The sequence below is a fragment of the Cryptomeria japonica genome, chromosome 1, assembly GCF_030272615.1.
Source record: "Cryptomeria japonica chromosome 1, Sugi_1.0, whole genome shotgun sequence".
Taxonomy (NCBI): domain Eukaryota; kingdom Viridiplantae; phylum Streptophyta; class Pinopsida; order Cupressales; family Cupressaceae; genus Cryptomeria; species Cryptomeria japonica.
Window position 1 is genome coordinate 327331149 of NC_081405.1, and position 25481 is coordinate 327356629.

The window sequence follows — 25481 nt, forward strand, 5'->3', positions numbered from 1 at the left end:
TCTCCTAAACCATTTCAGACACAAGGTGAGAATTTCCTTCCCCTTTTTTCTTGCAAGCTCTTTAAATGATAGCTTAGCTAGATATAGAAAGGACCTGGTAAAGTGCCTTGTTTTACATGCTGGTCTCATCCTTATGATTTTGAACATGCCAAATCCTTATCGTTTGTGTCATCCTCTCCCCTTGAGGTTAATATTAATTCAGAGAATACTCAATCTTTGGAGGATGATTACCACACAAAGTTTGATGATAATGATTTTTCCCCTCATGCCGCTTCCACTAAAAGCAAGGGGAAAGCCATTGCAACTAAAATCCCTAAACCTAAAATTGGCCCTAACCATGCTGCTAATCCTCAAAGTTAGGGCAAGATTCGCTCTCCCTCAGCCTCTTGTGACTCTCCTCCCATTCAGATCCCTGAGAGCCACCAACCTTTTCCCAGCAATCTTGATCCTTCTTCAAACCTGCTCGACTTTGAGAAGGAAATTGTTACAAATTTTTTAGCTTTGGCTAGGGATGGGGTTGTTGACACTTTTAAGATCTTTAAATGGATCTTTCATGAAATTAAGGATGTTCAATTGAAACAGAGGACTAATAGCAATAATTTAGAGATGGTCAAAGACAAAGTTAAGTGGATGGAGAAGTTGCAGGTGACTGATGAGATTATCCCTGGGTCTTTGAAAGATAAGTCTTTAGTCATAGACTGTATTAAATCCACTATGGAGGCTTTTGATGACTTCAAAAAGGGTTATGAAGCCAGGATGATCACTCAGGAAGACCAGATGGATAAAATCAAGAATGCAATCAAGACGGTTGTTAAAACAAGTTGTGGGGTGTTGAGTGCCACAATGGATAGTTTCAAAATCATGATCACCAGTCTCAAGGAGAAATTATAACTGAAGGACGTTGTGGACGTGGATACAAACATTGAGCAGGATACCAATTCTGGACCAAGTAAAAGGACCAGAGGAATGATGAAGAGAAAAGTTTCCGCTACTCTTGATTTTGAGAAGCTCAAGAAAATCACCACCACTATGATGGAAATTGAGAAAGATATGAAGCAGTCCATGAGATTGTTGGATTAGTGTTGGATTTGTGTTGATTTTGTGTTGGTTCGCTGTAGGTGTTTTATTCTCTAACTCTTTCTATCTATTTCTATGTCTTTTATCTGTTCTTTTTGTTATGCCCCTATAATGTAATGTTGCTTATGGTTTGTGTGGGGCCTTTTTGATCTAGTTGGTGTTTTTGGGCTTAACGCCTCGTTAAGTCATCTCTACTCTCTTTTGTTAAAGGGTTTCGAGTCCCTTCAAAACCTATTTTTGCTCTAATAAGAAACATTGAATGTTGAAAACCACACCAAAAAATAATTTAAATAAAATTGTTTATTTTTTTAATACTATTTTTCATATTGTCTCTAGAGAGACAATAGTTGGGATTTAAAGACATATTGTCTCGACTATTGTCTCTAAAGACACAACATGTCTTTAAATCCCAACTATTGTCTGTAAAGAGACAAAAGTGAAATTGTCTCTACAGAAACACAAATACTTTGGTTGCATATTGTCTTTATAGAGACATTTTTTCAAGACAATAATTTGAGACACTCACTTAAAGACAATATTTAAGACTACACAAGTTTTTTTTTGGTCTCAATTTAAGATAATTTACTCAAAAATTGTCTTAAATATTGTCTTAAAATCTCCCTCTATGTAGTAGTGATACAATGAAAGATGTTTTAAGGATGCATACCTAGTAATAATGAGAGTGAAAAACCTTGTGTGAGACAATTCCCAATTCTTGTTCGACCACTCTCCTTCACCTGCCTTGCAATAAATCCTTTTGAGCCAAATATTTTTTAATTTTACTGATAATTTCTTCTTTTTTTGTTTTTCTTCCCCCTTCAAAACGAAGATCCGATCGCCTTAATTGAATTATCTTCCCTTTTTTAGGTTTGTTCAATAAGAAATTTTCCACTCACTCCTTGATTTTCTCCATTTTTTCTTCTTGTTATTTGTTTTTTTTAATCAGTATTCTACAGCTAAAATCCTTAGCTTGCAGTTGAGTTGTTCATTTATCGTAATATTAGTTTCATATATTTATGCTTTCTCTTCATTTGAAAATATACAGTAAATATCATGCAGTGGCAAGTACTTGTCTTTATAGTATTGTAATAAAAATATTCATTATAATTCTTAATTATTATAATTTTGAATTATTGTTATCTTAAAATCATATTATTTTAATTATATTTTTATAATATTAATTATAGCTCCTACTTCAATAAAATAATATTAATAATTATAATATAATATAAATATTATAGTGAAAATATACAGTTTTTGTAAGAATATGATCCTAATTTAATAATAAAGTCTATATAATTATAATTATAATAATTAAATCAGTCTTAAATTGAATTATTAATTATTAGTTTAAGTTTATATATTATTTTAAATATATCTATGTAATACTAATTATAATTGATCTTAATAAAATAATTATTGATAATTATAAAAATATATAATATAAATAATAAAGTGAAAATAGTTATTTTTTAATGACTAAATAAAAATATTTAAGCAGATGTATGGAGATTGTTTGCAGACATTTGAGATGGCAAATAATGATTTATTGTGGTGTTTCCATACCTCTAGTGATAGTCTTTATGTTTCATAGTTGTGACTAAGTGAAATATGATGTTTCAATAAAAAATCTATCAGTCAGTTCTTTGGTCCAAATTGTGGCAAATATGTTTTAGATGATCATGCGGTTGTAATATGATACTTATGAATATATATGATCATTAAATTTCAGATTTCATATGGTCATGCGTTTTACAATTGAAGACATTCAAGTTTGAGTTCTGGTTGGTTTAGTGACAATGTAACAATGTGTAGGAATGCATTGCATTCCTCTGCCTTTAGTTGGTTAGAGTGATGTGGTTCATTATGTTTTGTGTAGCTATTTTGGTAATCTACAAGTATGTTTGGTGGTTTGCATTAAAAATTGAATCAGTTTTATTGATGTATGTTAACAGAGTTATTATTTAGTGTTGACCTATGGCATTTTGATCAGTGTGGCAACGTGTGGTTGCTTAAGAGCTATGTTGGAAGTTTTTGGATGGTGTGCCAACATGGTGTGATCCCTCACACATTTCATTTATCTTCTACATTGTTTTTTGGTCTGACCATTCTTCATGTACATGTTACACTTGTTTTGGCCAACTTAGTTGATAATATTGTGGTTGTAGATGGTATATAAAAGAAGCAATTATTAAGTAGATAAAATAATGAATTGTTTATATTGTGAGAAGTGAATGTGAAGTAGTAAAAAGGTTTGTATGTATAGCAGAGTAGTGATGAAGGAAGTTTGAGATGTGTTTTGAATAGTAAAGTATGATCAACATTTCAGTAAGTGTGATTCTTTATAATTCAACCTTTTTGATGTTTTTGTATCAAAACTCATGTATCTTGATTTAAGGTTGTGCACCTTAGTTTTCCAAGTCCACTTAGGGGCAGTGAGCTCCTTGGCCTTTGGCCTAAACATTATAATTGGTTTATTATACTGTGAGTGTGATTCTTGCTGTAGTTTTTCTCAGTTTAGACCTTTTCCACATAAAAATCGATATCAAGAAATCTACAAAATAGTAATATAATAATAAATTAGAAATAATATTAATAATTATGGGGATTGAAAGTGTCCCAACATAACATCCTAAGGATAAGAAGAAATATAAAATAAAAATATAATGATATGATAATATAATAATAACAATGAATATTAATAAAAATTTGTTTAGGTCAAGAGTTTAATAAAAATATAATAATAAGAAGTGCCACATAGTGGCAAGTACTTGCCATCATAGTATTGTAATAACAATATTTGTTCTAATTTTTAATCATTATAATTTTAACTTATAATAAAAATATTTGTTTTAATGTTTAATCATTGTAATTTTGAATCATTGTTATTTTAAAGTTATATTAGAATAATTATATTTATGTGTGTAGCTAGGAAATGTGGAACTCATCAAAGCATATCAAAACTAATCTAGCTCAATCACAAAAGCTAAAATGCAATGATCTATCCTAACACACTCAATAAAGACATGAAAATCAAAACATTCAAAACTAAGAATTAAGCAAACCAAATGTAGATCTGAATGCTTCCTTCATGCGGCTCCATTGTCCTTCTTTCTTCTCCAAATAGCCTTTGTTTGTGGATCTCACCTTCAAGTGCATAAACCTAATGTGAAAGCAAGATTGACATTGGCACAAGAGTACTCAAAGTGTGATTGATTAGACAAAATGATTAGAAATTCGATAATCTGATTATTCTCATTAGTGATTTTTTTGGGGATTGAAGAAATTCATCCAATTTATAGACAAATTGGAGAAATGATCAAATTAGCATGATTCAATTCAAATGGAAATTGCAAAGCAAAATTGTCAATTATGACAATTTATGACAAATTATGCACTTTCTATGCAAAATTTGATTGATTGATAATTCATGACAATTTATGAGAAATTTCTATGTCAAATTGATTGATTGTCAATTATGACAAATTATGACAAATTGAAATGTCATTCCCATGAAATTAGGAGAAAAATAGGAGAGAATTGAAAATAGATGAATTAGAAAATTAGAAAATTAGAAAAATTGAAAATTAGGAATTAAGAAATTCATGAAAATTAGGTAAATTAATTAATAATTTGTCATTTATTAATTAATTCACAAAAAAAGGAATAATTAGCCAATTAAATGAATATTTAATTACAATGAGAAGACTTAGGATAAATAAATAATTTATTAATCCTAGAGAGAGAAATGACAAACAAGGTTAAATGATTAAATCACGAAACCCTAGAAAATGAATTAACAATGCAAGGACGACAATTAGGTCTTGATGAAGGATAATTGATGTTGATTCGATTATGATCATGATTCTGACTTGATAAAAGACCAATGCTGACAAGTGATTTGATTGATAAATGCACCAATTGACGAGGAACAATGACTAATTGATCCGAATTGATATGATTGAGAAGGACGACGATCGATGACAAATCGATCGCAAAATGACAAGATTGACAAGTTGATAAGGATCGACCAAAATCATGACTGAAGATTGTTGTCGACAAGACCAAATTCGAAGATGAGATGAATGAAGAATGCAGAAGAATGACTTGATGCTCGCAAATGATAAAGACCAAGTGTGAATCATAGGAGAAATGTTAATGTGACGCAAAAACCTAAAATGAGGCAATGTGCAAATGTTAAAGTATGACTCCACAAGCGTTGACCATTTTTAGGTGTCTACATTTTGCCCCTCTTTGAGAGAATGCGATTTTAAGCGTTGTTTCAAAGAACAATAATGAAAAATGCCCCAGACAATTGACAATGACATATGCATGCCCCCTCGAGGAATTGGTCGGAAACATGCAGAAAAGAGGCCAATTGATCGATAATAATGATAGAACACGATAGGTTCGAATGGACTGCCAAGACTGACGAAAGAAATGTTAGTAAGAAGAAATGAGACAGAGGATAGTTAGAGACGAAGAAAAACTTGCTTTCACTAATGCACTTTGTAGGTGAGAACCTTTATTTAATGTAGCAAAATAGATGCATAGCATCATGGCATTGAAGGCCAGAGCTGAAACACAACCCTTTTTGCAAAAGATAGACACATCGCAGACAAACAGCAACCACAACAAAAAAGAAAGGGACCATGAACCATCCCAGTCTCTCTAAATCACTCAATGACATCATCGAGCAACATAGGAATATGATCGGAGATAAATCAATAAATGATAAGACTCGCTAATTCCAACAAGTCAAACAAACATCTTGATCTTCATTCTCAAAAGTTGAAAGTGCTGATAGGATGATCATGCTGTCTGATTTCAGGGAATGCGGTACCCCGTCTAAGACAGGACACAGTCTGGTTTCGAGTATACCACACCCTATATAAGACCCATGATAGTATGCCAAGGACCAATGATAGTGATGTTGATGGATTGATATGACAATTGTGATCAGTTTGAATGTCTGGTTTTGATTGAAAAAGTTCATCTGTGAATGCGTGATTCTATTAAAGCACAATGTGCGATTGCGTGTCGTTGGAGGGATTCTCAGTGATCTGTCTACGCACAAAGGGGATATATTTTTGTTTTGCTTTTCGAGTTTTTACAATTTTTTTTTTTGTGTTCATGTTTTTTAGGACTTTATTTGATTTTTTAGGGACTTTTTTCAGGACATTATTTGATTTTTATGGATTTTTTTTTTTCAGGACATTTTTCAATTTTTTTTGTTTGTATTTCAGGACATTTTTCAATTTTTTTGTTTTTATTTTAGGACATTTTTCAATTTTTTTTGTTTTTATTTTAGGACATTTTTCAATTTTTTTGTTTTTATTTCAGGACATTTTTCAATTTTTTTGGATTTTATTTCAGGACATTTTTTCAATTTTTTTGATTTATTTGAGGACATTTTTTTAATTTTTTTGATTTATTTCAGGACATTTTTCAATTTTTTTGTTTTTATTTCAAGACATTTTTCAATTTTTTTGGATTTTTGCCCCCAGTGTCTAGCAAGGCAAGGGATATGACAGGTGAATAAATAGGCTTTCTGAAATGTTGGTGGATAGAGGGAAGACAAAGGCCTTTTATTATGGAGACAATACAGATGCAATTTTCAAGGGCTATTGCGTGATGGGACAAGAGACTAGATATGACAATGTAAAGCAGTGACATGGCATGAGGGACATGTCAAGAGGTTTTTTTGAAAAACATGTTTAAATTTTGCGTCCTTATGTCAGATCAAGATCAAGGAATGAAAAAAAAAGTGTATGGATAGTGATAAGATATGGATAGGATAAGCAAGACCAAGAATGATAAGGGACATGGACTGAAGGTCGGGGTAGGCTAAGGGATAGTGGCAGAAAGTTGCAATAAGCTAGGGAATATATATGAAAAGTTATAATAAGCAAATGGATAAAGACCAAAAGCTATGATAGACTAAAAGCTGCAAACAAGATGCATGATGCTCATGACGATCGTTAGCCTTGTCAAGATCAAAGGTGGAAAGGGAAACTAGACATGAGGGACAATAGGATATGAAGGGTAATGACATGGTATGATAGGATAATGAAACAATGAAGGACAAAAGGATATGATAGGAGGAAACCTGCCCCCAAGTGTGGTATGCAAGAAGTTCATAGATTACGCATGACACCTGTTTGCCAAGTTTTCATCATGGTACTTGCCCAAGGTGCCTGTTTGCTAGGTTTTCACCAGTGGACGAATTATTTTTGCTTTACTTTTTTTCTTTTGTATTTTTTTTGCATTTTGACTTTTTCAATAGAAGATGGACACATGATAGGGGATGGAAGAAGGACTCAAGCATCTTTTTGTTTGGACAGTAGCCTTGAAAAAAATGGACCATGACCTTTAAAAGTATGCTCAAAGACGTTGGTAGGATAAGGACATGGAAAATGAGATGAAACTAAGGCAAGGATTTGTGCAAAGGATTGGATCAAAGCGATCGAAGGATGGAAAATATGCATTAGATAATGGATAGGGTACTGGAAGAATTGGGCTTCACTGGATGGAAATGAAGGCAAGATCAACATTGGCACACACCTTGAGGGGTGATGGACTAATGGAGGAAGAGTGTATTTTGGATATTGAGATTGTGACGGAGGAAAGGCTATGGATTTTGGGACATAAGAGCCCAAAATGGATGAAGAAGGTGATGATGGAATAGACTTGGAAGGTTTGGATGGAGGAATAGAAATTTTGGATGCCAAGTTGGATGTTTCTTTTTGTGCTTCAAGGAGCTTCTTGGGGATCCACATGGTTTTTGATTTTTCATGCTTTTGTGGTTCCTTGGAGTGCATTGCTTGCACAAGGGATTTAGGAACCCATATATATTTTGACTTTGCTTTATTTTGCTCAGTGGGCCTCTGTGGCCTTTTCGATATTTCTTTTTCTTTATAGATCAAATTTTTCTTTGTTTTGACATGTCGATTATATTGGACATGTTGATCCTTGAATACATATGGATTTTTAGACTTATGACTTTTATACTTGGCATCCAAATTGCTTGGAGGGGGAAATGAATGCATGGATGGATAGGAATGAAATGGAGTTCTTTTGCATTGATGAAATTTACTCAAGGATGTGTGCCTTTGCTGACCTTGCATAGAGGATGAAGTGATATAAGGACCTAAGATGGATGGAAGGTATGAGGGGGAAGGGATATGTGTGGATTTTGATGGAGGGATACCAACATCTTGAGAGTGAGTTGTGTAGACATGACCCTTAATATCTTCTTTGATATTGAGGAGTTCTTTCTTGTGAAGGTCTACTCCTTTGCCTTTATGAATATTTTGACTTGTAGGATACTCTTTCTTTGGGAAGAAGACGCTAGTCCATTATGAGGTGGATATGAGATGAGAGAAATAATGAGATCTTGAAGTGGATCGAATTGCACCAAAGTGGAAGAACCCATTATGCATGTCAAGGGTTCATGAACATCTTGCACTGACATGTTAGAATCATGAGGGAGATTAGGATCATGAGGGGGACTAGGATTGTGTAGTGGACATGGTTCAATGACAGGCTCTTCAAGAGATGGAATGGGAGAAATAATGGGATCATCAAAAGAAATGCGATCTTGGAGTGTATATGGAGCATTAAGACAAGGAGATGGAGGAACAAGTGGATCTTGTGGAGGATCTGAAGGAATAATTTGATCTTGACAAGGAGGAAGATCATTGGAATCCTCTTTCAAGGTGCTTTGCTCTTGAATTTTAATGGGATCATCGGAAAGGATGGAAGGGATATCTTGAATGTCAATGGGATTTGAAAGGATATTGTGTTCTTGGAATGGAAGGGGATCGTTTGGGATTGGATGAACTGGGATATCTTGATCTTTCTCGAGGAATGGAGTGTCAATAGGACTTTGGATAGGATGGACAAGAATAGGGGAATCATCATGAGTGTCTGGGGAAATGGGATCTTGGTCAATAATTGGATGGGATGATAAGGTTTTAGGTTCTTGATCTTGATTTTCTTTAGGACTCATTTCTTCATGCTCTAAATTATCCTCTTGACATGGGGTTGGACTTTGGATATTCATGGGGGATTCTGACAAGGAATCAATGTTTTGGCATGAAGGAAATGCACTTTGAACATTTGTGATGGATTCTGGCAAGGAATCAATGCTTGAACATGAGGAAGAGGGACTTTGAATGGGGTCCTCTAAAACAGGTAATGGCAATAAAGTACATGGTGGCATTGGGTCTTGTATTTCTGAAACATGACAAGGATGTGCATCATGAATTGGATTATCTTGGCAATCAATTATGGATAGCCCTTGGATAATTGCATCCTTGGGTGTATTGTTTGATGAGGACAATATAGAAGGTTCTTGTGAATCTTCTAAAGGTGTAGGGATAGATGCCACTGGAGAGTCAATTTGCTTGCGAAGGGATGAGGCATTGCTAGACGTGATTGTATTATCTTGATCTTCCTCAAAGAACTCACTTGGTAATTTCCTTAAGAGCATTGTAATAAAGCCACCTTTCTTTCGAGGTTTTGACATGGTTGTATCTGGAATTTGAACTTGTTTGGCAAAAATTTGGTTTTGATCTGATGTCATGTTTTGATTTTGAACTAGATGTTGATCAAATTGGTTTGACATGTTCAAAATTTGGCTTGGTGCATGCTGCAACCTTTGTTTTTGAATGTTTGGTTGTGGTTGTTGACATTGATATTCCACCATTGGTTGAACCATTTAATGACATTGTATAGTTGGTTGGACATATTGTTGAAATTTGACCATTGGTTGTATTGGTTGTATATGTTGAACAATTGGTTGAACCATTGGTTGTATTGGTTGAAAATCTGATTGATAGTAAACACCTTCTTGTTCTTGTTGTGGAGGCACATAATGTTGTTGAAATTGATGTTGTCTCTTTTCTTGAAATTGTTTCATCATCTCTATTTGGGAGAGGAGAGCTGGTATGTCTAATCATTCAAGAAGAGATCTTACATCAATTGACTCAATCTTTGGATTTCGACCTAGAAATTTTTGAAACATTTTGGACATTTGTGATCTATTCTTCTCAATGTTTTTCACTCTTTGTTCCAATATCTCCTCTTCTTGAGCTAGTTTCTCCTCTAGTTTTTGTATTTGGAGACTTACATCATCATGATAAGTTTGATCCAAGTTCTGAGACATGTAGAGATTAGATTGACATGATTGATTGCTCAATTGTGATGAGACCTCATTTCAACAAACATGTCACTATGCAAATGCAATATTTTTGGAATTTTTTAATTTTAAAAGGATGATGTATGATATGCAACTAAATGCAACCTAAATAGATGAAAATGCAATCTATGGCAAGAATGCAACCTATGTTTTTGGTTGTTTTTGAAGATTTTGGACAAACTTTTGGAATGCAAATCTAAGAAAGAGACCCTTAGGAAATTGAAATGACGTCTAGACCTCAAAGGACAAAAGGACCAAGTGAAAAAAGGACAAATTGACAATGTCTCACCTATATGCTTGGATACTAAGCTAGGTTTGACAAAAATGATATTGATGACAAAAGGACAAAAGTTTGATAAGGTCTAGACTTCTTAACAATGACTTAGGGTTTATCAAAGATTTGGATTACTCATGTATGACAAAACCTAGCTTTGACACTATATACAAAGGGACAATTACTATGCAACTGACCCTAATATGATATGATAATGACCTAAGCTTAATGAAGAGACCTAGGGTATGCAAATGCAAATGTATGACAATGGTATTACTCTAATGCAAGAGGACATATGCAAATGGATGACCCTTATTGATATGCAAAGGAGTATGGCTTAGATGAAACTTAACCTTGATAGTTGACAATGAACTTGCAAAATGCAAACCTAGGATGATCCTAAACCTAAGTGACATGAATGTTGATACAAGATTTTGCAACAATGTTTGACAACCATGTTTGAAGATGTGTTTTGAACTTTGTTGGATGAAATGTTCTTGTGTTTAACCTTGTTTTGAATCAATTTGTCTTGCTTTGAAATGAGATGCAATTCAACTTTTGACAAGCAAAGAAGACAAGATATTTCAACTTAGACTCAAGACAATCATGCTCATTCACACATTTCTTATGGTAGGCAAGGACATTAGGTACTTGAGAGGTAGACTCATTATGAGATTCAAGGAGAATACATAGATGCTTGACCCCACGGGCTCCCCTCCACAACACTCACTTCTCAGGGTAGCCAAGCATTAGTCCCAATGGAAATCTCCCCATGGCGAACTTAGTATCTCTTCCGAGTATCCGAACTTGTCCTTCTCAAGCAACTAGAAGGGTTTTTGGCCTCTAAAAACAAGGTGTTTAGTAAGGATTTTTGTTAAGTGTTACTCCTTGATGTCACGCAAGCGTGATTGAGACATTAAGCCCACCAAGATACCAAACAAATGTAGTTGCGCAAGCATGATTTAGACCATGAGACCCTACTTAGATGTTGATATGAGAAAGAGTTCAAGGGTCATCACTTCCCAAGTAACTACAATTCCCACGTAACCCTTCCTTCAAAGCTTTCGCTCATCAGGTATTTGTTTATAGTGAGTTAGAATGCCAAGGTATTCTAGCCGTACTCACTTTGGGTCGTTCCCTTCTCACGATTATCACTTGCTTGCAAAAGAAAATGGTCGGGAAGGCAGGCCCTCTAAAGGTGACACACAATCAAAAACATGAGCATGGTATTGAAGATCTGGATTTCTCATCACCCTAAGAAGGATGAGAGCATACTCTCCTACTCTAATGTCAAGCTCAACAATCAAACTAAAAATACATTCATTCCAACCTATTTAGAAATCATACTAGGTGCCTATAACATTAATTGCAAACACAAAGTTTAGTTGTAATCCAAGGCAACCTGCAAAAACCCAAGTCAGAAGTTTGATACATTTAGTCTTTGACTATCGAACCTGCATAAAACGTGTTAGTAGTTTCATTTGTTGTCTTTGTTATGTGTAATGCCAAGGTGCTGTACAAAGAATTAGTACCATAAACCCAAAAAGTAGAAATAAAATGCAAAACAAACCAATTTGCAAGTCAAAACACTACTTTTTTACCTTTGTTTCTGGACTTTACACAGGTGCAAGAGTACTCACACAGGCACAAGACTCACATAGGAACAAGAGTACTCACACAGGCACAAGAGTACTCCCACAAGCACAAGAGTACTCACACAGGCACAAGAGTACTTACACAGGCGCAAGAGTACTCACATAGGCACAAGAGTACTCACACAGGCACAAGAGTACTCACACAGATGCAGAAGTCTCCAGAAAGCCCTGCATTACCCTGTTTCTTGGGTTTTTGGCCTGCAAATCAACTTTAAAGCACTCAAAAGCATGATTAGGGGGTTAGTTCACATCGGGTTCACCAATTAATGTAGCTAGGAATTTAGAAATCATCAAAGCATATCAAAACTAATCTAGCTCAATCACAAAAGCTCAAATGCAATGATCTATCCTAACACACTCAATAAAGACATGAAAATCAAAACATTCAAAACTAAGAATTAAGCAAACCAAATGTAGATCTGAATGCTTCCTTCATGCTGCTCCATTGTCCTTCTTTCTTCTCCAAATAGCCTTTGTTTGTGGATCTCACCTTCAAGTGCATAAACCTAATGTGAAAGCAAGATTGACATTGGCACAAGAGTACTCAAAGTGTGATTGATTAGACAAAATGATTAGAAATTCGATAATCTGATTATTCTCATTAGTGATTTTTTTTGGGATTGAAGAAATTCATCCAATTTATAGACAAATTGGAGAAATGATCAAATTAGCATGATTCAATTCAAATGGAAATTGTAAATCAAAAATGTCAATTATGACAAATTATGCACTTTCTATGCAAAATTTGATTGATTGATAATTCATGACAATTTATGAGAAATTTCTATGTCAAATTGATTGATTGTCAATTATGACAAATTATGACAAATTGAAATGTCATTCCCATGAAATTAGGAGAAAAATAGGAGAGAATTGAAAATAGATGAATTAGAAATTAGGAAATTAGGAATTAGAAATTGATGAAAATTAGGTAAATTAATTAATAATTTGTCATTTATTAATTAATTCACAAAAAGATAATTGACTCGATCATGATTCTGATTAACAAAGGACCAATGTGATAAATGATTTGATTGATAAATGCACCAATTGACGAGGAACAATGACTAATTGATCCAAATTGACATAATTGAGAAGGCGATGACAATCGATGGCAAATTGATCGCAAAATGACAAAAATTGACAAGAGGATGAGGATCGATGACAAAATAGATTGCAAGATTAAAAATGACCACGATTGATGACAAATCGATCGCAAAATGACAAGATCGAACATGACAATGATCGATGACAAATCGATGACAAAACGACAAGATTGAAAATGATAAGGATTGATGACAAATTAATTGCCAAATGATAAGATTGATAAGAGGACAAAACCCTAATTAGGATTGACAATGTCCAAAATGATGACAAATGAGCACGCACATTGATGCGACAAGATAAGATCGATCAAAATCATGACTGGAGAGTGTTGTCGACAAGACCAAATTCGAAGGTGAGATGAATGAAGAATATAGAAGAATGACTCGATGCTCGCAAATGATAAAGACCAAGCACGTGACATAGGAGAAATGTTAATGCGATGCAAAAACCTAAAATGAGGTAATGCGCAAATGTTAAAGTTTGATTCCGCAAGCATTGACCATTTTTAGGTGTCTACAATGTGATATTAAATACAACTCTTATTTTATTTAAATAATATAAACTAGCAATTGCACTTTGGTGCGCAATGGGTATGTTAAAGAGGTGTGAAGGTTAATTAGCATGTAGTTCATGAGGTCAATTTGTGGCCATGATATTATTTGTGCAACAAAGGACTTAATTGAGAGGTGATAGCTTAAACTCAACTATCCATCCACTTACAAGGACTCAATCATAACTGAAATGAAACATTTGAATTGAGAAGATGATAAAGTTTTATTAGCAACAAGCTTATGTAATGTTTGCAATGGGTTAGTGCGAGAGAGAGGTTGAGATGGAGATAGAAAGAGGTATATATAGAGGGGTAAGAGTGAGAGAGAGATGGGTAAAGAGATAGATATAGAGATAAAGAAGAAGATGAAGATATTGATGGAGTCAAAGATAGAGATGGAGAATGGGGAGAGGAAAATGGAGAGGAGAGAGATATGAGATAGATAGATAGAGGGAGGGGAGAGGAATATATAGATATGGAAGATAAAAATAAATAGTTGGAGAGAAATGAAGATATAGAAATATAAAGATAGAGATAGGAAGTGATATATAGATAGAGAGATATAGTGGTAGAGAGAGATAAGGATGGAGGGATAGATGAAAGAAGTGATAGGGAGAGATAGATATAGATAGGAAAAGTGTTATGGATATAGAGGTCCAAAAAGAGGGAGAAGAGAGAGATGGATAGATAGGAGGAGGCATCTCTAGAGATTAGGGGGAGAGATGAAGATAGAGAAAAAGAAAGGGGGGGGGAGATGGAGCAAGAGAGAGGGGGGCGATAAAGATAGAAAAAGAGGAGATAGAGAGGGAGATAAAAAGAGGAAAATATATATACATGGTGAGATAGAGATAGAGAGTTAGAGATATAGAGAGAGGGGAAGAGGGAGAGATAAATAAATGGACAAACAAAGGTGGAGAGAGGGTGATATAAATAGGGGAGGTAGATATATATTAGAAGAGAAAGAGAGAGATATAGAGATATACATGAAGAAAAAGAGATAGAGAGGTAGAGAAAGAGAGATAGATAGGGGGATACAGAGGGAATGAGGGAGGGAGAGATGGGGAGAAACAAAGAGGAGGTTAAGATAAAGAGAGGGATGACCCAAAGAGAGTGGGAGGTATTGATATATATAGATAGAGAGGGACAAGGAGAGAGATAGAGATATATGTATAGAGATATATACATAGACAAGCTAGAGAGAGATGGAGAGAAATATGAAAAATGATATATTGTGCAAGAGATATGGAGTGAATGAGAGAGAGGGGGGGGCGAGGAAAGAGTGAGAGAAAGGAGCTAACAAAGACATGTAATAGAGAGAAAGGGTTGGACTTTGGGGAGAGAGAGATAAATATGGGGAAATATAGAGAGGGAGGGGGGGGGGGGGAGAAACATGGAGTGTGTGTATATAGATTAGAGATAAGTAGAGAGATATAAAAAATAGAGAGTGATATGGATATAGGGAGAGATAAAATAGAAAAAAGGAGAGAAGAGATATAAAGGGATAGAAAGTGATAGATATAGGGATAGAAAGGATCTAGAGAGTAAATATAACTTGTAAAGTATAAAGGGGTTGAGAAAGAGAGAGAGAGGGAAGGAGAGAAAAAGGCCAAGAGGGATAAATAGAGATAGAAAGAGGGTGATAATTTGTAATTCCTTGCCAAGAAAACCTAAAGGATTAAACTAAAACACTAGAAAAAGAGTGGAAATAAATTTTTTTAAACAATACAAAGGTAAATATGTATTGAGATAAACATCGCATACAAATTGCACAAACAAAAGACTTAAAATTCAACTCCTAAAAGGCTTCCCAACATGGATAACTTAACTAAACTAATCATTACTTAAGGTTAATTAGTTCACTTAAGATATATTTAACCATTAGGAACTTAATTAAAGTAAATAATGATTCATTCATACTTTTGCACTTGATAACATAAACATTTCTATGCAACATTCATAATAATACATTCATTTACATTACATCAATGTTTCTAATTAAATATATAAATCCTACCATCTAATTCTCATCATAATACATTGCTTTTACATTATGAGGTCTTAATAATATTGCATTGCATTTAAAAGACCAAGTCTCATAATAGTGCAAATGATTACATCAAAACTAAATCTTGCAATGAAGGCATACATGAACCAATGATACAACTGACCACATAAGATCCAAGAAATACAAGAATGATCCAAGCAGAACAAAGAGGATCCAACTGGTACATGAGATGATCGAATCCCCAAGAACAACTAGAACACTTGTGAAGCCAACCCTCACAAGAAAAGAATAAACATTCTATGGAAACTGGCACTACCACCCGACCATGTGACTCAAAAAGAACTACCCCACCATGCTAGGAGATAGCAATAAGACCCTCTAGCAAACCACAAAGAATGCACACATGGTGTAGACATGACATTGGGTAACCATATAAAACAAACACACACACAAATATAACTCCTCAATGAAACTCCAGGTGAAGTCAACAAGTCTATGCATCAATAAACATAAGGGAAGACTGTCATCGCATAGCTTGGAATGGTTATCTTGGAAGGCCTCCATAGGCCTTGGCCCCCATCTCGGGTTATCCTGGTAGCCTCTACCAAACCCCCAGCCCCATCCAAGTCTCATGCAAACCCAACAAACCTTTCGTGAGGAAAAGGTTGTTGGTTTTGCCATTCCAGGCCTTCCCACTACATCTTTCTGTACAAGCACTCAACCATGAGTGGGGTAAAATTAATCTTAATTAATGTTTAAGCTACCCAAACCCCCTAATACATTATTAGGTTATCACATAACTATCCAACTATTGAGGGGATTATCCTATTAGCCACTCTTCCTTATGACACTACTGAAACCCAAAAGAACTCCAAGGCAAAACACAAAAGCCAACCATACACAGGGATTTCAAACATAACCAAAGAATACACTTGGTCACACAAATCCTACCATCTAGGTTTAACCAACTTGAGGTAATATAACGCAATTCAGTCTACTCATGAGACAAGACTACAAAAGGGAAAGAAACATTAAAATGACAAATCAACAAATAACCAATTAACTTGTATGAAGACTTAATTACTAAACCAAACATATACGAAACAAAACCATTATTTACTTCAGAATAAAGATTTGTTTTTCATCAAGTTCATGTAGACCAAATTTTACTATAATTTCTAAATTTTAATTTAAATCCAATTTCTTCAATAATTTCCAAAAGCCATATAATCCTCCAATCCATATTCACTAACATCAATATACTAATTCCTAAAACAACAATAGATAAATTTAGACATATATACATATATATGTGTGTGTGTGCGTGTGTATAAACATGAGTGGGGTACACTTAATATTAATTAATGTTTAAGCTACCCAAACCCCCTAATACATGATTAGGTTGTATATATATATATATATATATATATATATACACACACACAACCATGAGTGGGGTACTTAATCTTAATTAATGTTTGAGCTACCCAAACCCCCTAATACATTATTAGGTTATCACATAACTATCCAACTACCGAGGGGATTATCCTATTAGCCACTTTGGGCTCGACCCCCACTTGAAAGCCACTCCTCCTTATGACACCACTGAAACCCAAAAGAACTCCAAGGAAAAACACAAAAGCCAACCATACATAGGGGTTTCAAACATAATTGAAGAATACACTTGGTCACACAAATCCTACCATCTAGGTTTAACCAACTGGAGGTAATATAATGCAATTCGGTCTACTCACGAAACAAGACCACAAAAGGGAAAGAAACATGAAAATGAGAAATCAACAAATAACCAATTAACTTGTATGAAGACTTAATTATGAAACCAAACATATATAAAACAAAACCATTATTTACTTCAAAATAATGATTTATTTTTCATCAAGTTCATGTAGACCAAGTTTTACTAAAATTTCTAAATTTCAATTTAAATTCAATTTCTTCAATAATTTCCAAAAGCAATATAATCCTCCAATCCATATTCACTAACATCAATATACAAATTCCTAAAACAACAGTAGATAAATTTAGACATATATATGTATATACATATATGTATATGTATATGTACATATATGTACATATATATGTATATGTACATATATGTATATATACACATATACATATATACACATATGTATATACATATTGTAGACATAAAATTATCCTATCTAATTAAATAAATATCCTTATTTATTTAATTATTTTAGCCTAATTCTTCTATTAATTGAATAAATCTTTATTTAATTAATTCATTCATTTATCCTCTTCTAGCCTTATTTCTCATTTAAATAAATACTTTTATTTATTTAAATTACCCTTTTCCTAAATTAAATAAATACTTTTATTTATTTAATTGATCCCACTTCCTCTATTAATTAATTAAATCTTTATTTATTTAATTAATTCATTAGCCTTTTCTACCCATGACCCATGTCATTCATCTCTTAATTCCTACACTACCTACCCTATTATTATTTTCTTATTTTCTTTACCTACCCTCTAATCATAGCCGGCCATTTATCTTTTACACCTCTCAATCTTATCCCTCCATTTCTTATAGTGTCTTCTATACAAGGAGATGCTTCCTTCATTATCAACCCCAATGACTCTAGCATTTGAACTTTCATATGCGATGAAGCCTACTTGCAACGACACTTCCGTTCTTTGTTGAGCTCTTGTGTACACAAAATCTAAGAGCAAATATATCAAGCAAGATCAATGGAGATAGGAAGAATGGAGATCCAAATCCTATTGGACATGTGATGGTATAATCTTTGTTATTTTGATTTGCATTGTCTTAGGTAATCTTCATATGTTATGGTGGATCTTTGTTGTTGTTAGGCTAGGATTTATGGTTGAATTCATTTAGTCTTTCAATATTGTTATTCCATTTTCACCATATACACATATATACATATATGTATATATGTATATACATATATAAACATATGTATATATGTATATACATATGTCTATATATGTATGTGTATATATGTATGTGTATATATGTATATATATATGTATATATACATACATACATACATACATATATATATATATTAGATATATGTATATATGCATATATATATGTATATATGTATATATATGTGTATATATGTATGTATATATATATATATATATATATATATATATATATATATATATATATATATATATATATATATATATATATATATATATATATATATATATATATATATATATATATATATATATATATGCACACACACACACACACAAAATAAAAATAAAAATAAAATTTATCCCACGGTGCCTAGGAACATGGCAAGGAAGAGGAGGCGGGTGTGGGTTTGGTGGGACCCATGATTGTGGGTTCCCACCCTCACAACCGTGGGATTACTCATGGACTGTGGGTTTCCCATAGTACGTGGGTTCCCACAACTGTAGGAGGGGCCACAGTTGTGGCTGCTCATAGTCGTGGGCTCCCACGACTGTGGGAGAAGCCACAGTTCTGGCTACCCATAGTCGTGGTAGCCACAACATATAAAAATGCCCCAATACAAAACAAACAAATAAAAAAAATCCCAACAACAAAGTAAAAAATGCCCCTCTCTAGTAAGTAAGAAATTAAAAAAATATATTTCTTTTTGAGCATCCTAAACAAAAATTTTAAAACAAATTTAAACAAAACCCATTTGTATATACACAACACACAATAATTTCTTCTGGTAATTTATATTTTATTTGCAACCATAGTAGACTCAAATTTCCCCATTTTTTTCATTCATAACAAAAGCAAAAAATTTTGAAATTTAAAAATTCCCTAACCCAGATTTAACAAAAAAATTATTTAAAGTTGCAGACTTTCTCTCTTAAAGTGATGAATTCAAGGATGCATTTAAAACACAAAAGAAAAATAGAAAGATTTCATAATCAACACTAAAATTCCATAACAAAGATTTAAAACCCTACCTTTAATTGTTATTCTGGAAATGAAAATTGAAGATGAACCCAAATCTTTTCTCTAGCTAAAACCCCTTCAAAAATTTCTTCAACACCTCCAACAAAATCCACATTCAACAATAGAGAGTAAATTTCCCAAAATGAAATAACTCGCTATTTCGGGAAAAATCCCCAAATATAAATATTTTTTACCCAAAATATCTTTTAGGGCAAAATTCTTTTCCTTATGAAAATTCCCCTTTTTCTAAAACTCAAATCGAATTCCTTTCCTCCAAAAACAATACATTTAAATTTATATTTTCTCACACACCAAAAGTCAACAAGATATTAATTTCTTAAAAGTTAAAATAACTTTTTCCAAAAAAAAACATGACAATATAAATTCCACTAATGATATATATATTAAACAATTGATTTAATAATCAAACTAGTATGATTCATTTATTTATTTTAACATATAAGGGTCCCATATTAATTAATCCATAATATAATTTAAGTATGACAATACACATTAATTATTAATTAGCCTAAGGTATTAATAATTAATTTCACATAAAATACACTAGAAGGATAAATAAAGTCACAAAACACACAACACACAAACTCAACTAAACAAAGTAAAGACACAATCCACATACCAACATTGGAAAGGTTGATAGAAGACTGAAAATGCTCACTATTGAGCAAGGCTAGGGATGCTATTTAGGGCCTTAAGACTATCTCCTCTACTTCCATCAGATTAATTAGGTACACTCATACCTATGGAACCAGGTGAAGTCAGTACCTTGTACCTATAATTCCTGCATCACCGAACCACACACACACACACACACCCACATTCAAACATGATAGACACACTAATGAAGGAGAATCATGACATTTTGTGTCTCACCGAAGTGAGTGATGAAAAACCATCTCCTCGCACCCCATACAGACTCCACATAAACATGAAGATGGATACACAATGCAACTCATACATAAGATAAATGTGTTAGTCCATGGTCGATGACACAAATAAAGTTTTAGTAGAGGACGCTAATTATATCAAAGAGTCATCATGTAAGAATGAAGTCCGAGAGCAATTATTTTATGATAGAACCCATGGTACATATTACCTTTCTGGGTTCGGACTTCAATGATAGATTTTGGAGTGAGGTAGATTGTCAATTGATTACCTGTCTAAGGCATTGCAATAATGAGTATCGGTGTGAAGGGCCTTATCATATTAAGTACTGGGTTAATTTGCGTGGTTTAAAAGACTGCTTGAAAAATAAGAAAATCACCTTGTTTTTCGATTCTGACGTCTTTGTTCTTCAACATTTGGTTAGTTTGCACTCCTTTGAGGGTTTCAACTTCAACAACTATCACATTATGGGAGGAAATCTGAACCGTAATGAGCCTACCAGCTGTGATAGCTGGAAGGGTGAAAGGAAAATTTGGAGAAGGTTGAACAGATATGGCTTCACCGATTATATGGAGAAATTGCATGGGAGAAAGAAGTCCGTTTCTCGTGGTTTTTCCAAGGGCTGGAAAAATAACAAAGTTACTTTGTTTGGTTAGACCTAGAAAGTGGATGAAGACTTGGTGGCTAAGGTTACTAGTTTGTAGAAGGATGGCTTCAAGTTTTACAAAGACCATAAGTTTCAGTGGAAGCCATCAAGAATTTCCCCAAAAATGAAGAAGAAAGGGCTTGGCTCACCAAAAAGGATAATGCTTCCTATTATCTCCCTAACCAGGTAAAATCTTTCTGGCAGAAAATGCTGAAAGTGTTAATGGAGTATCTTACGGTTGATGGTAGGTTTTCGAAAGTTTACAATTACCATTTTGTGATCCTTAACCACTTTCGCCATGGCTCTAAGATATCTCTACCCTTCTACTTGGCCTCCTCAATTAATGATAGTCAGGCTGACCATGCTAAAAAACCTATTTCCTACCCCATTGCTCACCAAGGCCTTATTTTATTTATATATGAGCATCTTAAGGGTAAATTTAAGGCTAATAAGGTTGATCCCTTTGTGGATAATGCCCATATTTCTGAGGATTATGATAGCTTTGACTCTGATGAGGATTCTTCTACTCTTCCTCCTAAAAAGAAATTGAGGATTAGTGAAATTGCTAAAGAAGACATTAAAGAGAATGTAGGTTTTGAGCAGGAGCAGGAGAAGGAGGTGGAAGAAGAGGTAGATAATGAGTAGGAGAAGGAGGTTGAGGGTGAGGAAGGGTTCAAATTTAATGAGCAGAGAGAAGAGGATGTTGAAGAGTCAGAGGTGAAGGATAATCCCTATGGTTTGGATAATAGGGATGATTATCAGCATACCATGGAGGAGGGAAACCCTAAGTCTGAGGATTCTACCCCGGATATGGAGAATGTGGATTCCATTATGAATGCTACTAGAAACAACACTTTGGAAATGTTCAATTTCCAAAAGTGGGTGGTTGATAACATCACTAGCATTCAGGAAAAAAAGAGAGAGCTAGATTTTAAAATTGAAAATTTGGTTAAGGATATCAACATATAAGGTAAAGAGGATAATGTGGAGGATACTAGTGCTGTAGAGGATGAAAAAGAAATTCCAGACTGGCCAGATAGAGATATTATAAAGGGAGATTTGAAGCACCTGGAGGATGTGGTGAGGATTCTCAAAGATAAGGGCGAATCTAATAATGATTTGATAAACAATCGGATTCAAAAAAATGAAAATTATTTGAGGAAATTCATGGAGCATAGTTTGGCCGTGTTTAAGGTGTCCTCTCAACATATGAATGCGCTGGTTGCTCACTTGGAGAAGGATAAGAAGAATAAAGAAACTATGATTATTGATGACAAGCCAGATTCTAGTTCTGTTCAACACTCCTCTAGACGCAGAACTAGGCAAAATGCAAGTGAGCTGGAGCTGAAGACCAAAGGCCATCAATAGATGCAGGAAAATAAAGACCTGAAAGAGGCAGCAAATACGATGATGATGCTGGTCAAGGATGTGAAAGAGACTCTAAAGATTTTCACTTGAATGTAATTTTGTTTTAGGTGTGCCAGTCTCTCGCTATCCTTTTCTTTGGCTGCTGTCTTCTATGCTATTCTTTTCTAGCCTTCTCTCTTTATTCTGTATTTTCTAGTTTCTCTATTGCTTTACTTTTCGTTATGTAAGTGGGTTTCAGGTCCCTTAAAACCTGATTTTCCTTAATCAACAACACAAATAAAGTTAACATCTAATCATCCATAAGGAAATAATTCATAAACAACATTCATTGAATCACGCACCAAACCATAGTTCATCATAGCATAATATCTTAATAAAACATCACCACATAGTGTATCCACAAAAACCACTGATAAGTTAACCATATTCAAAATAAGTATCGAAAATAGTCTGATCAAGGGAGGGGTACTACATCCTCGCCCCCAAAACTAGGTTTACTCCTGGAAGCCTAAAACAGATATGGATTGTAGCGTCATAAAATTGTGACCTTGCATTTTTTGACTATATTTAGGTCTTCACATTGGTGGATGAATCCCTAAGCCTGATTGGAGACCCGAACATGTTCATACCACCTAAAACTTGCATTTTCTTGCACCCCACACTACCTACTCTCACTTACTTTCTTGAATTAGGGTAGGACAAGGGCATGGCACCCCTGTCCTTGCCCTATTTTGGGCCCCCTTCATTCAAATTATGCATTGGGCTTGTCAATCATGAGTGGGAAAGAGTTTTCCTATGTTGGCCTAAGATGAAAAATTAATTAAAAACCCTAACTGGCAAGTATATAAGGAGAATTCCCTCTCATATTTGCATGAGTTCAATAAAGTACACTTAAGCAAAAAGAAGTTCAAGAAGTGAAATCAAGTGCAAGCATTCAAGCATCCATTAAGAATCTCAAGTCTCCTTTCAAGGCTAGGTGTTGCATTCAAGTCAAGGATTCAACCATTGCAGAGGAGATCCCTATCAACATTCAAGACATTCTATATCCTTTCAATCAAATCTATCTACATTTTAATTGCATCCTCTCTTGAGGTTAATTCTACTTCAGATATTTCCTTTCACTTGCAAGTGTTTTTCATCATTTGGTTCATTCCAAATCGGGGTTTGACATGAAGGCAAACCCCTAATCCCAACAATATTTCCTCTCTTTTCTATGCATAGGTTTCAAGTGCATAGCTGTAATTGCAAGTTTAGGCTTTATTTTCAGAGATGGAAAAACCCTTTTCAGTGCATGGATTTTTCAAAGGACCAAGTACACTTTCAACTCGGTCTCAACAACTTTCTCTCAAATTTGCATGGGAGCTTTGTCTCAACATTTTACTGCTAATTCTAGGTTCACAACTTCATCCCACATCTCTATCTCAAGATATATCATTTCTTTGTCATCTTCATAACTTGTCTATTTTAAAAGAGGGTTACTTTACTTTCCAAATTCATTGTCAATTCATTTAGCATTCAATCTCTTTATATTGAGATTGGATCTAGTGAATTCAACCACCCCTCTTTTAAATGTAATGTGCATGAGAAGTTGAAGGGAATCCTTTGTGAAACTTTCACTCCTTTCTTGAGGAGGGTAAAAATTTCTACTCGATCTCCTCAAATCACCTTTTCACCTCATTAGATGGATAAAGCTCTCTCATCTTCTCTACATCCTCCCATGTAGCTAAGGTCTCATCACTTGGGTCCCATAGGACCCTTACCTGGTCAATGGTATGACCCCTGAGGGTCAAACCTCGATGCTGAAGAATGTGCATGGGCTCCATGGAAAGTTGCCCATCCTTGACCTGTAATACATTCCAATCAAGAACATGGGTCACATTAAGATGATATGGTCTAAGAATGGAAACATGAAAGACATCATGGATGCGAGATAGGCTCTATGGCAAGGCAAGATGGTAGGCAACATGTCCTATCCTCTCAAGGATCTCAAAAGGGCCAACAAAGCGAGGTGCCAACTTAGATCCCTTTCCATAAAAGATCGGGCTCTTTCATGGATGTACTCTCAAGAATAATCGATCTCCAATAGAAAACTAATGATCCACTTTGTGAGCATTGACATACTTCTTCTGCCTATCCTGTGCTGCTACCAAATGCTCACAAATCCACTCAACCTACTACTCCATCTCTTGAAGCATATCCAGACCTATATGCATACTGTCCTCTAACCGATCCCAACTCAAAGGAGTATGGAAAGGATGACCATACAACGCCTGGAAGGGAGACATACCTATGGAGCTATGATATCCATTGTTATAAGAAAATTCCACAAGATAAAGATGGTCATGCCAGTGCGACTGGTGGTCCATAACATACATGCAAAGCATGTCCTCCAAAATGTAATTCATGTGCTCAATTTGACCGTCGGTCTCTAGGTGATAAGCTAAACTAAAGTTCAGTTGGGTCCCTAAAGCATGCTGAAGTGAGGTCCACAATGTTGAAGTAAAGACAAGATCCCTATCTGAAATGATCCACCTAGGAATCCCATGTAGCCTCACCACATCTTCCAGAAAAACTCGTGCCACCACTGCTGTTGTATAAGAAGATAGTATAGGGACAAAATGAGCAACTTTGGTCAATCTAACAACAATGACCATGATGGCATCGTGACGATGTGAAGAAACTGACAATCCTACTATGAAGTCCATGGAAATGATGTCCCATTTCCAATCC